The following is an 11268-nucleotide window of genomic DNA, read 5'->3' on the forward strand; positions in this document are numbered from 1 at the left end:
AAAATGACCACACTTGAACTGGGAAAGAGTGACCACATTAGAAAGAGTTCAAATTTTATACAAAAACAGAGAATATGAAAGGTTATTAATCTCCTTTGTAGCTTGATCATGAAAATTGCACAATATTATGTTGCCTCAAAGGCTATCATCCTTGTATAATACTATCCGATTTTTTGTTGCCTCTTCCTTGTAGGACAAGTCTCTCAGCATCTTGATCATTATCCTCCTGGGTTTATAATCAACACAGAAGTCTTAATTCTTACCAAGCTGACAAGGTGACTGATATGTAAAGACTGAGTACTCTCTAAAGAAATCAATCTTTTTTTTTTATCAGGAATTTAGTTTTGAGAATCTTATTTAAGATTATCCCTCATTTTGATCACAGCTGACATCATTACACCAGCTATAGATCAACCAAATGGGTAAAGAAAAATAGATGAGGGGTATACTGGAGGAAGAGATAGCATCTCTTGGAAACCTAGAGTCACTAGAAAAATTAACAGGCAGAAAAACGTAAGCTCTACCTAATGGGGGGAGGGGGGATCAAAAGGGGGCAGTCCCCTTAAATAACTCATACAAATAAATGCAAGAGGAAGAAAGTAAACAATTACATAAACTTATAAGTTCCTTTCATCTTTCTTCCACAGATATCTGATGTCCTTCTGTCTGTCAATGACTAGGCTTTTCCAAATACATTCAGGTTACTTATAGATATCTTCCTTTCTGGTAAAAGAAATATCTAAACATAAAATTTTAAACAGGTCAAAACTCATATTTTCATCACTAGGAAATGAAATGCTGGATCTTTTTAGATCATGACAATTTACATTTTGACTTGCCCCACTGTCATGTGGATAGATACAGAAAATTCTGTTACAAATAGCAATTAACCGACACTTGCAGCCCCTCCGCTGCTCCTGCTGCCTCCATGGGCATCCTGGAGAAGATCTGGGAAATAGAGAAGGAAATCGCCCGTACCCAGAAGAACAAGGCTACTGAGTACCATCTTGGTTTGCTGAAAGCAAAACTTGCCAAGTACAGAGCACAGCTCTTGGAACCCTCCAAATCTGCTGCCACCAAAGGAGAAGGCTTCTATGTGATGAAATCTGGAGATGCTGAGTGGCACTGATTGACTTTCCTTCTGTGGGTAAGTCTCCCTTCTTGAGCTTAATGACATCCATGGCCAGTGAAGTTGCATCCTATGAATTTACCACTCTGACATGTATCCCAGGTGTCATTGAATATAAAGGAGCCAATATCCAGCTTTTAGACCTTCCTGGAATCACTGAAGGTGCTGCACAAGAGAAAGGCAGAGGCCGACAGGTGATTGCTGTGGCTAGGACAGCAGATGTTGTCATCATGATGCTGGATGCCACCAAGGGAGAAGTTCAGAGGTCCCTGTTGGAAAAGGAATTGGAATCTGTGGGGATCCGACTCAACAAGCACAGACCCAATATCTACTTTAAGCCAAAGAAAGGTGGTGGGATCTCCTTCAATTCAACAGTCACATTGAGCCAGTGCTCTGAAAAGCTTGTGCAGCTCATCTTACATGAGTACAAAATCTTCAATGCTGAAGTTCTCTTCCGAGAAGAGTGTTCACCAGGTGAATTTATTGATGTGATTGTTGGCAACCGAGTGTACATGCCCTGCTTGTATGTTTATAACAAAATTGATCAAATTTCAATGGAGGAAGTTGATCGCCTGGCACGAAAACCCAACAGTATTGTCATTAGCTGTGGGATGAAGCTCAACCTGGACTTCTTACTGGAAATGCTTTGGGAATACTTGGTCCTGACATGTATCTACACCAAAAAAAAAGAGGACAAAGACCAGACTTTACAGATGCCATTATTCTACGGAAAGGAGATTCTGTAGAGCATGTGTGCCACCAGATTCACCGAACCCTTGCCAGCCAGTTTAAGTATGCTTTAGTGTGGGGAACCAGCACAAAGTACAGCCCTCAGAGAGTGGGATTGACTCACAAGATGGAGCATGAGGATGTCATCCAGATAGTCAAGAAGTAACCTAATCATCAGCACCTGCCCCCACCCTGATCCCTAGAATGGTATCTGATGGACTGTAATCATCTATTAGCCAGAAAAGGGAGGAAAAAAGATGGGGTGGGGGGTCGGGAGGGAGGGAGTGTACCCAAGAAGGAAAACCTAGACCAACCCTCGAGTCACATATTTATGCTTCCATGAAACTTGTTCAATAGGAGGATAAGGAAAGACTGCAAAGAAGCCAGTGTAGGCCAGAGGGATTTGCACATTATGGGTCCTCAACTTGGGGATTTGCTCCCTGTAACCAGAAATCAGAACTTCCAAGCTCTGCCTAGACCCTTCCAGGCTGCTGACAGTGCTGCTCAGGTGGGCTTGTCATGTGGCCAGCACTGGCTATATGGAGCTGTGTGTGCTAAGCAGCTTTCCTTTGGTGGGGAGGAGGGTCTGCTAAGACTTCCATTAGAATCAGTTTTCTTGCCATTAGAGCCTAACAGTGATTGTTTCTCTTTCATGTATGACTGGTATGAGATTGGGTGATGCTGAAGTTTTTCCCCTCCTGCCATCCCTTCAGTGAGAGTCCTCATATCTTAGGAGATGTGACTCCTGGCTTTATGTTGTACCACTTTGGTAACCTGGAACAATCCTTTCTGAGTCTTCTCCTATTGCACCAGGCATCCTGAAAGGCTCCCAGACCACTCTGTGACTGGGGGGGTGAAGAGCAGAAATTCCTCCTCACCTGCAATAATAAAGACTTCCCTCTATTTAAAAAAACAAACAAATAGCAATTAACCTAGTTTTGTTTTTGACATTATCTTATTCCTTTTGAACATTCATTTCCCCATTTGGAGGATGCTATTTTCCTCAACAAAATGAACTTCCATAAAAATGAGGATTTTACTGCAAAAGGGAATTCCTTAAAGATATACTAAATTAATTTAGAGTTTGTAACTTATTTGATAATACTTTAGAATACAGTGCATCCAATAAATGATTTACAAATAAAATAGTTTTTACCTTTTGCTAATATTTAAAATGAATCAAAAATCCTTAACTGAAAATGTGTTTTCTTTAAAATATTTTTCAGAAGACTGCAGCAACATGTGACTGACAACAGATGCCAAATGACATAAATTTTTGTAACTGATTTTAATATTAATCACCTGACAAGATTATAGAAATTTACAAAATTAGAAACATAAAATAAAAATCCTTCATTTATTTAGATGTCAGTTTGCAGGAAGAGATCAGAATTTAAGGGCAGCTAAGGTGGCACAGTGGATAAACTATCAGCCCTGGAGTCAGGAGTACCTGAGTTCAAATCCAGCCTCAGACACTTAATAATTACCCAGCTGTGTGGCTTAACCCCATTGCCTTGCAACAACAACAACAACAAAAAAAAAGACTTTAAGTCCACCATGTGAGACATTTCCATTTGCAAAATGTCACATTTGGGAAATCAAGTCAAAAGAGTACAACTTCAGAGCATGCTGAATAGTAGCTCCCTAAACCTTATTCCAATGACTCTGTCACATGCAGTGTCAAATACGTAACCTCATAGGATTAATGGCATCAATAGAGCATTGGTACAACAACATTTCCTTTGCTGCTTGTACCTGGAGTCAGACAAAATAATGTCAATTCAACAGTCCCAAAAGATCTTAAATAGGAAATTCAAAATAATCAGAACTTCAAGTGAGTTCAGTTCCCAAGGTTCAAATATTAATTTTAATCTCACATTGGTACAATAAGAGAGTATCACAAATTATTTTATCCATATTCAAATAAAACATAAGTAACAAACTATTGCTTCTAGAATTTTTTTAAAAACAATTAGAATATCTTTAGGTGACTTTCAAATAAGTTGTATATGGTTCTATAGGTGTTTTAAATTCCAGATGTAAAAAACAACATAAAATACAATAGATATCTTAGAACAAACAAAAAACAAAGGGATTTTCTTAAATTAAGCATATTTTAATGAATTTTATATTTTATTTCATAAGTTTATTCACTTCTACCCAAATATATTCATATCATTCTTCTAAAAGAAAATGAGATTCTTCAGGAATTTAATCTTATATTTCAAAATTATTGAAAAATACCAAAATAACTCTTATTTATACCATGGAATGGCAACAAATTTAGATCAAAATAGCAAAAATTTTTCTACTTACTATTGATACAGTAATTTTAGATGCTTTTAATATTAACCCAAAGGTTAATTGATTTAGTATTGCAATGGCAATTTCTAATTTACCATGAAAACTATAAGCAATATCATCATATTATTGCAATAAATTAACTTACAGATTTGAAAATTTAGTAGGCCTTATACAAATCACATAAAATACCTTTTACAAAACCCTTTTTCTGAGAGTACTTCTCTTTTAAAAAGCCAAGTAAATATTCCTGATATAAAGAGACAATTACAAAACCTTTCTTAACATACATTATGAACTTGTAAAGTTATACATATCTCTTTCTTATTCAATCTTGAAGCAAAATATAAATCTTTAAATTTGGAAATTATCAAACCAAAATTTATCTTTAAGTATCATAAATCCTCAAAAGTTCTTCATACCCAATAAACATCTAATTACCACAAACTTTCTAAGTACAATTTTCCATGAACCAAAAGGTAATTACAAAAGGAAGAGTCTACTTAAGATAGAGAAAAGATACCCAATGACAAAGTTCACCAAGTTTTTAAGATTACTCAATATATTCCTCTTTGTCTTTATTATTAGAAATAATCTTACATTAAATTTATATTAAATTTATTTATTAAATTATAACTTACATAGTTACAATTAATAATAAAACTACATAAGGGATCAAATTTATCTTAATTCATTCTGTTTGTTGTTAATAGCACAATTTTAAATTCCCAAATGTTTAGTTTAAAAGGATCTTTCCTTACTAATAATCCTACTATTACATATAATAACATGTTTATATTAGAACATATAGGAATATCACAAAATACCATAAGCAAAATTAGGCATTTAAAAATGTTTTAAATTTTAAAATTCTTAATTTAAATTTATATATGTAGTTATTATATTCAATATATATTCAATATAATAAATATATAATATATTTAAATTTATATATATTTTAGCAATGCACAGAAGATCAACCTATATATATATATGGTTATCCAATTAAAAATGATCTTTTTTTTAAAGATTTTTACAAGGCAATGGGGTTAAATGCCCAAGGTCACACAGGTAGGCAATTAAGTGTCTGAGGTCGAATTTGAACTCAGGTCCTCTTGACTTCAGGGTCGGCCCACCAAATTTTTTCTTTGTTATAACTTAGATATCACTTAAAAAATAAAAACATTAGGACAACTAGATAGTGCAGTGGATAGAGCACTAGCCAATCTCAGGCACTTAACAATTACTTAGCTATGTGACCTTGAGCAAGTCACTTAACCTCCATTGCCTTGCAAAAGTCAAAAATAAAAATAAAAATAAGAACATCTTCCAAATTCTTTTAAGTAGATTTTTTAACCCTTTAAACTATTCACAACCCAGCAACAAAACATTTTCTGTTTTATATGTTGAGGAATTAGTCATTTCTTTAAAGATGTATTTTTATATATAATTTGTATGCAAATTCTAAATATCTTCAATCTACCTTTCAAATCATCTAAGCAGTTTCCAAAAGTAATTCTTAATTTTTAACCTTTAAAATACCACATTAAACCTAAACATCTCTCTATTATTTTGAGTCCTATTTTCTTAAAACAAATTTGGAGTTTCAAAATAACAGAGCTGAAGAATCAAGACAGAAAAGCCCCCATTGTGAAATAGGATAAGAAAAAGAATAAAAAGCTGTGCAGTGGGGTGGCTAGGTGACTCAATGGATAGAGCACCAGCCCTGGAGTTAGGAGTACCTGAGTTCAAATGTGACCTCAGACACTTAATAATTGCCTAGCTGTGTGGCCTTGGGCAAGCCACTTAACCCCATTTGCCTTGCAAAAACCTAAAAAAAAAAGTTGTGCAGCCAAGTTATCATAGCAAAGTTTAAGAAATGAATGAGCCATTTTTACTCAATCTCGGAACAGGAAAACAAGATTCTCTCTTTTAATTTTTTTCTTCAAAAACCTCAGTTTATGGCTACCATTCTCATTTTAGAGAACAGGAAAGGTCACAGTTGGTCAAATCCAAACAAAAGACAGGATAGCAAATATTAGCTTCAGAGACTCATTTCTCCTAATTAGAAAGGAGAAGGGGACTTCAGACCCACATACAGGAAAGGCCATAACTGACCAATTCAAACAACAGCTGGGAAAGTAGTGGCTAAGGGGGCAGTTAGAAGAAGAGACAGACTCTGCTGGTCAATCAGAACTACAGAAATATAAAAAGCAGTTGCAAATGGCCAATCAAAATACAGAGAATCAAAAAGAGGGAGGAATGAAATTTCCCAGTGCCTGCTACAAGACTGTCAGACCAGAACTTGGAGCAAGTTAGAAAGAAAAACAGAACCCTTTTCTCTTTCAAAAATTGCACAATTTTCCTGTGATGCCATGAGTTTTTTACAAAAGAAAAAAAATTCAATTTTCCCTATTTCCTTGTTGTGAAACAAGGTAAGAGACAGTAAGAAGGAGACAGATGCTGGCCCAGCAAGGGAATGGGAAGAGGGACTGAAAATTGGTCAATCAGGACAAAGACAGAAAGCCAGCCAGAGACAACAGAGAATTTGATTCTGCCTGACCTACAAGGAACTCACAATTAAAACACTAGTTCAGATTAGAATTGGAATTTGAAAAGTTACAAACTGTTTCTCCACCCCTCTGAAGTCACACTGCCTCTCAGGGAGGTAACCATCTTCCAATTGAAGGATCAGTCTAGGGCAGCTAGGTAACAAAGTGAATAGAGCACTAGCCCTGGAATCAGGAGGACCTGAGTTCAAATCCAGCCTCAGATACGTAATAATTACCTAGCTGTGTGGCCTTGGGCAAGCCACTTAGCCACTTAAACCCATTGCCCTGCAAAAAAAAAAAAAAAACAACCCTAAAAAACAAAACAAAAGGATTCAGGTTATTGAGAACTCTGGTATGAATCTTACCAGCAGTGACTAAAAGAGAAACACTCCTGCCATTGTCACAGGACAATCTTCTCCCTTTACCTTTATAGAAATGGACAATGGAGTGTCCTTGAAATCTTGGGAGCTAACCTCTTGATGCCATATAATCTAGAAAATTTCAGTCAGTTTTTGGATGAGCAATGGATCCCCCACCTTGTAGATCTCAGCTGGAATAGAATCAGCACCAGGTGCTTTGTCACTTGAAAGGAGCCTAATTTCATTCAAAACCTCTTCTTCAGTTGCAACTTCAACTAGAGATGGATTGATTTCAACTTGAGGTAAACAATCAATGACTTCTGCATTGATTGATGATGATTTGTTAAGGACATTATGGAAATGTTCAGTCAGCTTTCTAGTCAGCCCTTCTATCTTTCTAGTCATCTTATACCTTACTCCCAAGTTACATACTCTTCTATCCAGTGACATCAGGTTCCTTAATATTCTACCAAACAGATACTCTATCTCTTAGTTCTGGAATACCATGCCTGGAATATTCTCTTCCCATAGCTCAGCCTATTGACTTCTCTGGCTTCCTTTAAAACTTAACTAAATTCTATCTTTTGTAGATGTCCTTTCCAATTCCTCTTTAATCTAATGCCTTCCCACTGTGAATTATTTCCCATTTATCCCACATATAGCTTACTTTATATACATATTTTTTGCATATTGTCTCTCCCTTAAATTTTAAACTCCTCAAGGGCAGAGTCTGGTTTTTGCCTCTTTTTCTATTGCCAGTGCTCAGGATAGTATCTGGAATATAGTAAGCATTTTATGCTTATTATTTTATTGATTTTAGGAGGAATACAATTAACCCAAGAAACTGGGGAAAGGACTTTTTGCAGGAGGGGGCACAGGATAGAGGAGTAGAGCTAGGTGGCTCAGAAGATAGAACACAGCCCTAGATTCAGGAGGACCTGAGTTTAAATTCTAGCTCAACCATTTATTAGCTGTGTGATCCTGGACAAGTCACTTAATACTCTATCGCTCCAAATATGTATATACACACACACATATATATATATATATATATATATATATATATATATATGTACATATATATGGCTTCCAATGTTGACAGAAAATGTGGTCAGGTAAAGGTTTCAGGGGTTTGAGCAAATGTGAAAGAATTCAGGCGGCTAGGTAGCGTAGTGGATAAAGCACCAGCCCTGGAGTCAGGAGTACCTGGGTTCAAATCTGGTCTCAGACACTTAATAATTACCTAGCTGTGTGGCCTTGGGCAAGCCACTTAACCCCATTTGCCTTGCAAAAACCTAAAAAAAAAAATGTGAAAGAATTCACTTGAAAGATCAACTCTGACTCAGAAGAATTTTGGAACAAAAATGTTTATTTACGTATTGCTGTGGTTAACAGAAGCTAAGGGAAAGAAAGAATACAGGCTTTTGGGGCAGTTGGAAGTCATTGATCCACTAAGGGGATTAGCAGCAGAAGCAGTATGGGAATAACCAGTGTAAAGAGAAGTATAGGAGCATGAGAGGTTATTTGGGGGAATAGATTACTTATTGAACATATTTCTCTCAACATTTATTCTATTTCACCAAGAGATAGAGGTGAGGAAAGAGAACATTCCAGGCATGGGATATAGCCTGTCCAAGGCATGTAAGCAGGATAAAGAACATGACAACATACAGGGAAAAGCAAATAGGCAAATATGCCTTGCCAGGAAAGCATAGGAGGATGCATAATCAGCATTTGAGGAGTGTGTATGAGGATGTATAATAAGCCTGGGAAAAACATGGCCTGGAGATACTGTGAATGAAATACAAAAAAAGAGTTCCCAGAGTGATCAAGTCCTTTGATACTCTGGTGAAGCCTATGAACTCCTTCCTCAAATTCATCTTTTAAAATAATTGATAGGGGGGTGACTAGGTGGTGTAGTGGATAAAGCACTGGCCCTGGAGTCAGGAGTACCTGAGTTCAAATCTGGTCTCAGACACTTAATAATTATCAAGCTGTGTGGCCTTGGGCAAGCCACTTAACCCCGTTTGCTGTGCAAAAACCTAAAAAAAAAGAAATAAAATAATTGATAGAAATATAAGCCTTTAAGGAGCTCACAATCTACATGGGAGACAAAATAAAATAAATATATGTGAAGTAAGCTATATATATGTGATAAATAGGAAAGAATTAACAGAGTAAAAGCATTAGAATTAAGAGAGGTTGGAATGTCCTATCAAAGATGTGATTTTAGTTGAGATTTAAAGGAAGCCAAAAAAATAAGTAAATGATGAAAATAAATTTCGGAAATTTCATTTCAATGGCAATAAAAATAAAGATTTTTTTTCCCCATGTAAGTAAATGGGCCCCATGAAATCTATTCACAGACTCCTTGGGGGTTCATGGATCCCAGATTAAGAATCTGTGATGTATGAAAAGTTCAAGAGACATAATTACTGGGTAATTATCAATCATTTTATTATGTTTATTGAGCAATTAATAAAAGGATGGTTATTGACTTTCTTTAATGAACCAAAGACAGATCAGCATTTCTATACTATTGAATGAGTGTGGATGGAAGTCAACTCTGACTGGTTAACAATGAAATGTAAAAATGAATAGTATAATGAGGGGTGGGCCTAGTCTAATGAGAGGCTGGGTTCATGACTCTGATTATGTCACCTGAACAAGGACTCTTCTCAAGGCATACCACCTCTGCCTGGGCAATCTATACAAAAGGATCTATCCTCCACCCAGTCAGAAAACAATGAAAGATGGTGGGGCAAAAGATAAAATTCTATAGGTGGGATAAATTTGGGGGAAAGGTCAGAAATGTCCTTGAGAGACCAGACTTTGAATGAGGAAATAGAAAGGGAAAAAAACCTGTATTTCCTCCCATCCCCATATTAATTAGTTATTATAAGAGAAAAATAATCATTTATCTCAAGCCTCTGTATTTTGGGTACATCTTTTGAACTCCACTGGTAACTTCTGTAGAGACAATGCTATAAGGGGAGAGGCTCTTGGGCCCTTGCCATTAAGGTGCCCTTGTTTTCTTGAGAATACAGATTCTTTACTTGCCTTGCAGTTTTTTTTTCTTTCTTCCAGGTGAAGAAACGGGATCCTCTGATGTTGTGAATTTCAGAATATCAAGAGGGTTTCCCAGTTATATTAGGGGAAATATTGGATGAAGAAATATCTTTTCTAGTTATTAATCTATACCCCATCCCATTGCTTGTTATTGACATAAGGTTAATAAATTTTAAGTAAAATACTTTGCCCTTCCCTGAAATCCTATCAGGAAAATAATGGTTCTTGCTCTGGCCTGAAAGGATTAAGACCTTGAACTACCACCCCTTAAGAACATATTCCTAGTGGTTACCTCATCTCTACTCTCTGAGCTCCCCACCTCCACTTCCATCTCCCTATATCCCACTATGTTCTCCTTAAAAAGCTTGCTCACTTCCTTAGTTGGACTGCCCACCTTCCTTTGAAGAGCAACCCACTCTCGGGATGCATGATCTCCCAAACTCTCCTGTTCCTATACCTTTCCCTACTGCTTAACCTCTCATGTCAGTTTAGATCTAGGTTGTTCTTTCCTCTAACTTCCTTCTTTACTTAGGGATCAATGGTTTCCTGCCCCTTAAGTCTCTCTAATTAAATAATGAACTTTTTGGTCCCTAAAATTCCTTCTGAGTCAGAGCCTATCTTTTACGTAAATTCTTTCATGTTCCCTCTGAAATTTTTAGCTGGGCATTTTCCCTGGCATCACACTAACATTCTAGTGTACCGTGTTTGCAATCACTTCAGAATGACTACAGGAGCAAGAAGCAATCTTTGGAATCCAGCTCAGAGGTGTCTGAGACAAGGATTCATCAGACATTTATACTGCCTCTGAACATAAACTTGGTAGATCCAATGTGGAGGCAGCTCTAAGAATATATCCCAGAAGTACTAAATGACATGTTTGTACTTTTGCTCTTGTTTAAACTTTAAAATAAATACCCCTTTATGAAAGTTAATTGATGTTAAATGTTTAAATGAAGCTGAAGTACTAGTTACTGCTACCTAATAGTGGAAAGAACAGAGGCAAAAGATTGTAACATTAAAATGTCCTGGATGTCCTGGAATTCAAAGGAGTAGAAGCTATCAGTCTGGCTCTGGAAGCTATTAATTCTTTGAAAAGACTACCATTATTTTATTTTATTTTTTTATTATA

General features: G+C 36.3%; 1 pseudogene; it reads left to right on the forward strand.

The window, feature by feature from the left end:
- Positions 1-928: 928 nt before the first annotated feature.
- Positions 929-2055, forward strand: LOC141515576 (developmentally-regulated GTP-binding protein 2 pseudogene; annotated as a pseudogene).
- The last annotated feature ends 9213 nt before the right edge of the window (positions 2056-11268 follow it).

This window comes from Macrotis lagotis, chromosome 1 (genome assembly GCF_037893015.1).
Source record: "Macrotis lagotis isolate mMagLag1 chromosome 1, bilby.v1.9.chrom.fasta, whole genome shotgun sequence".
Lineage (NCBI taxonomy): Eukaryota > Metazoa > Chordata > Mammalia > Peramelemorphia > Peramelidae > Macrotis > Macrotis lagotis.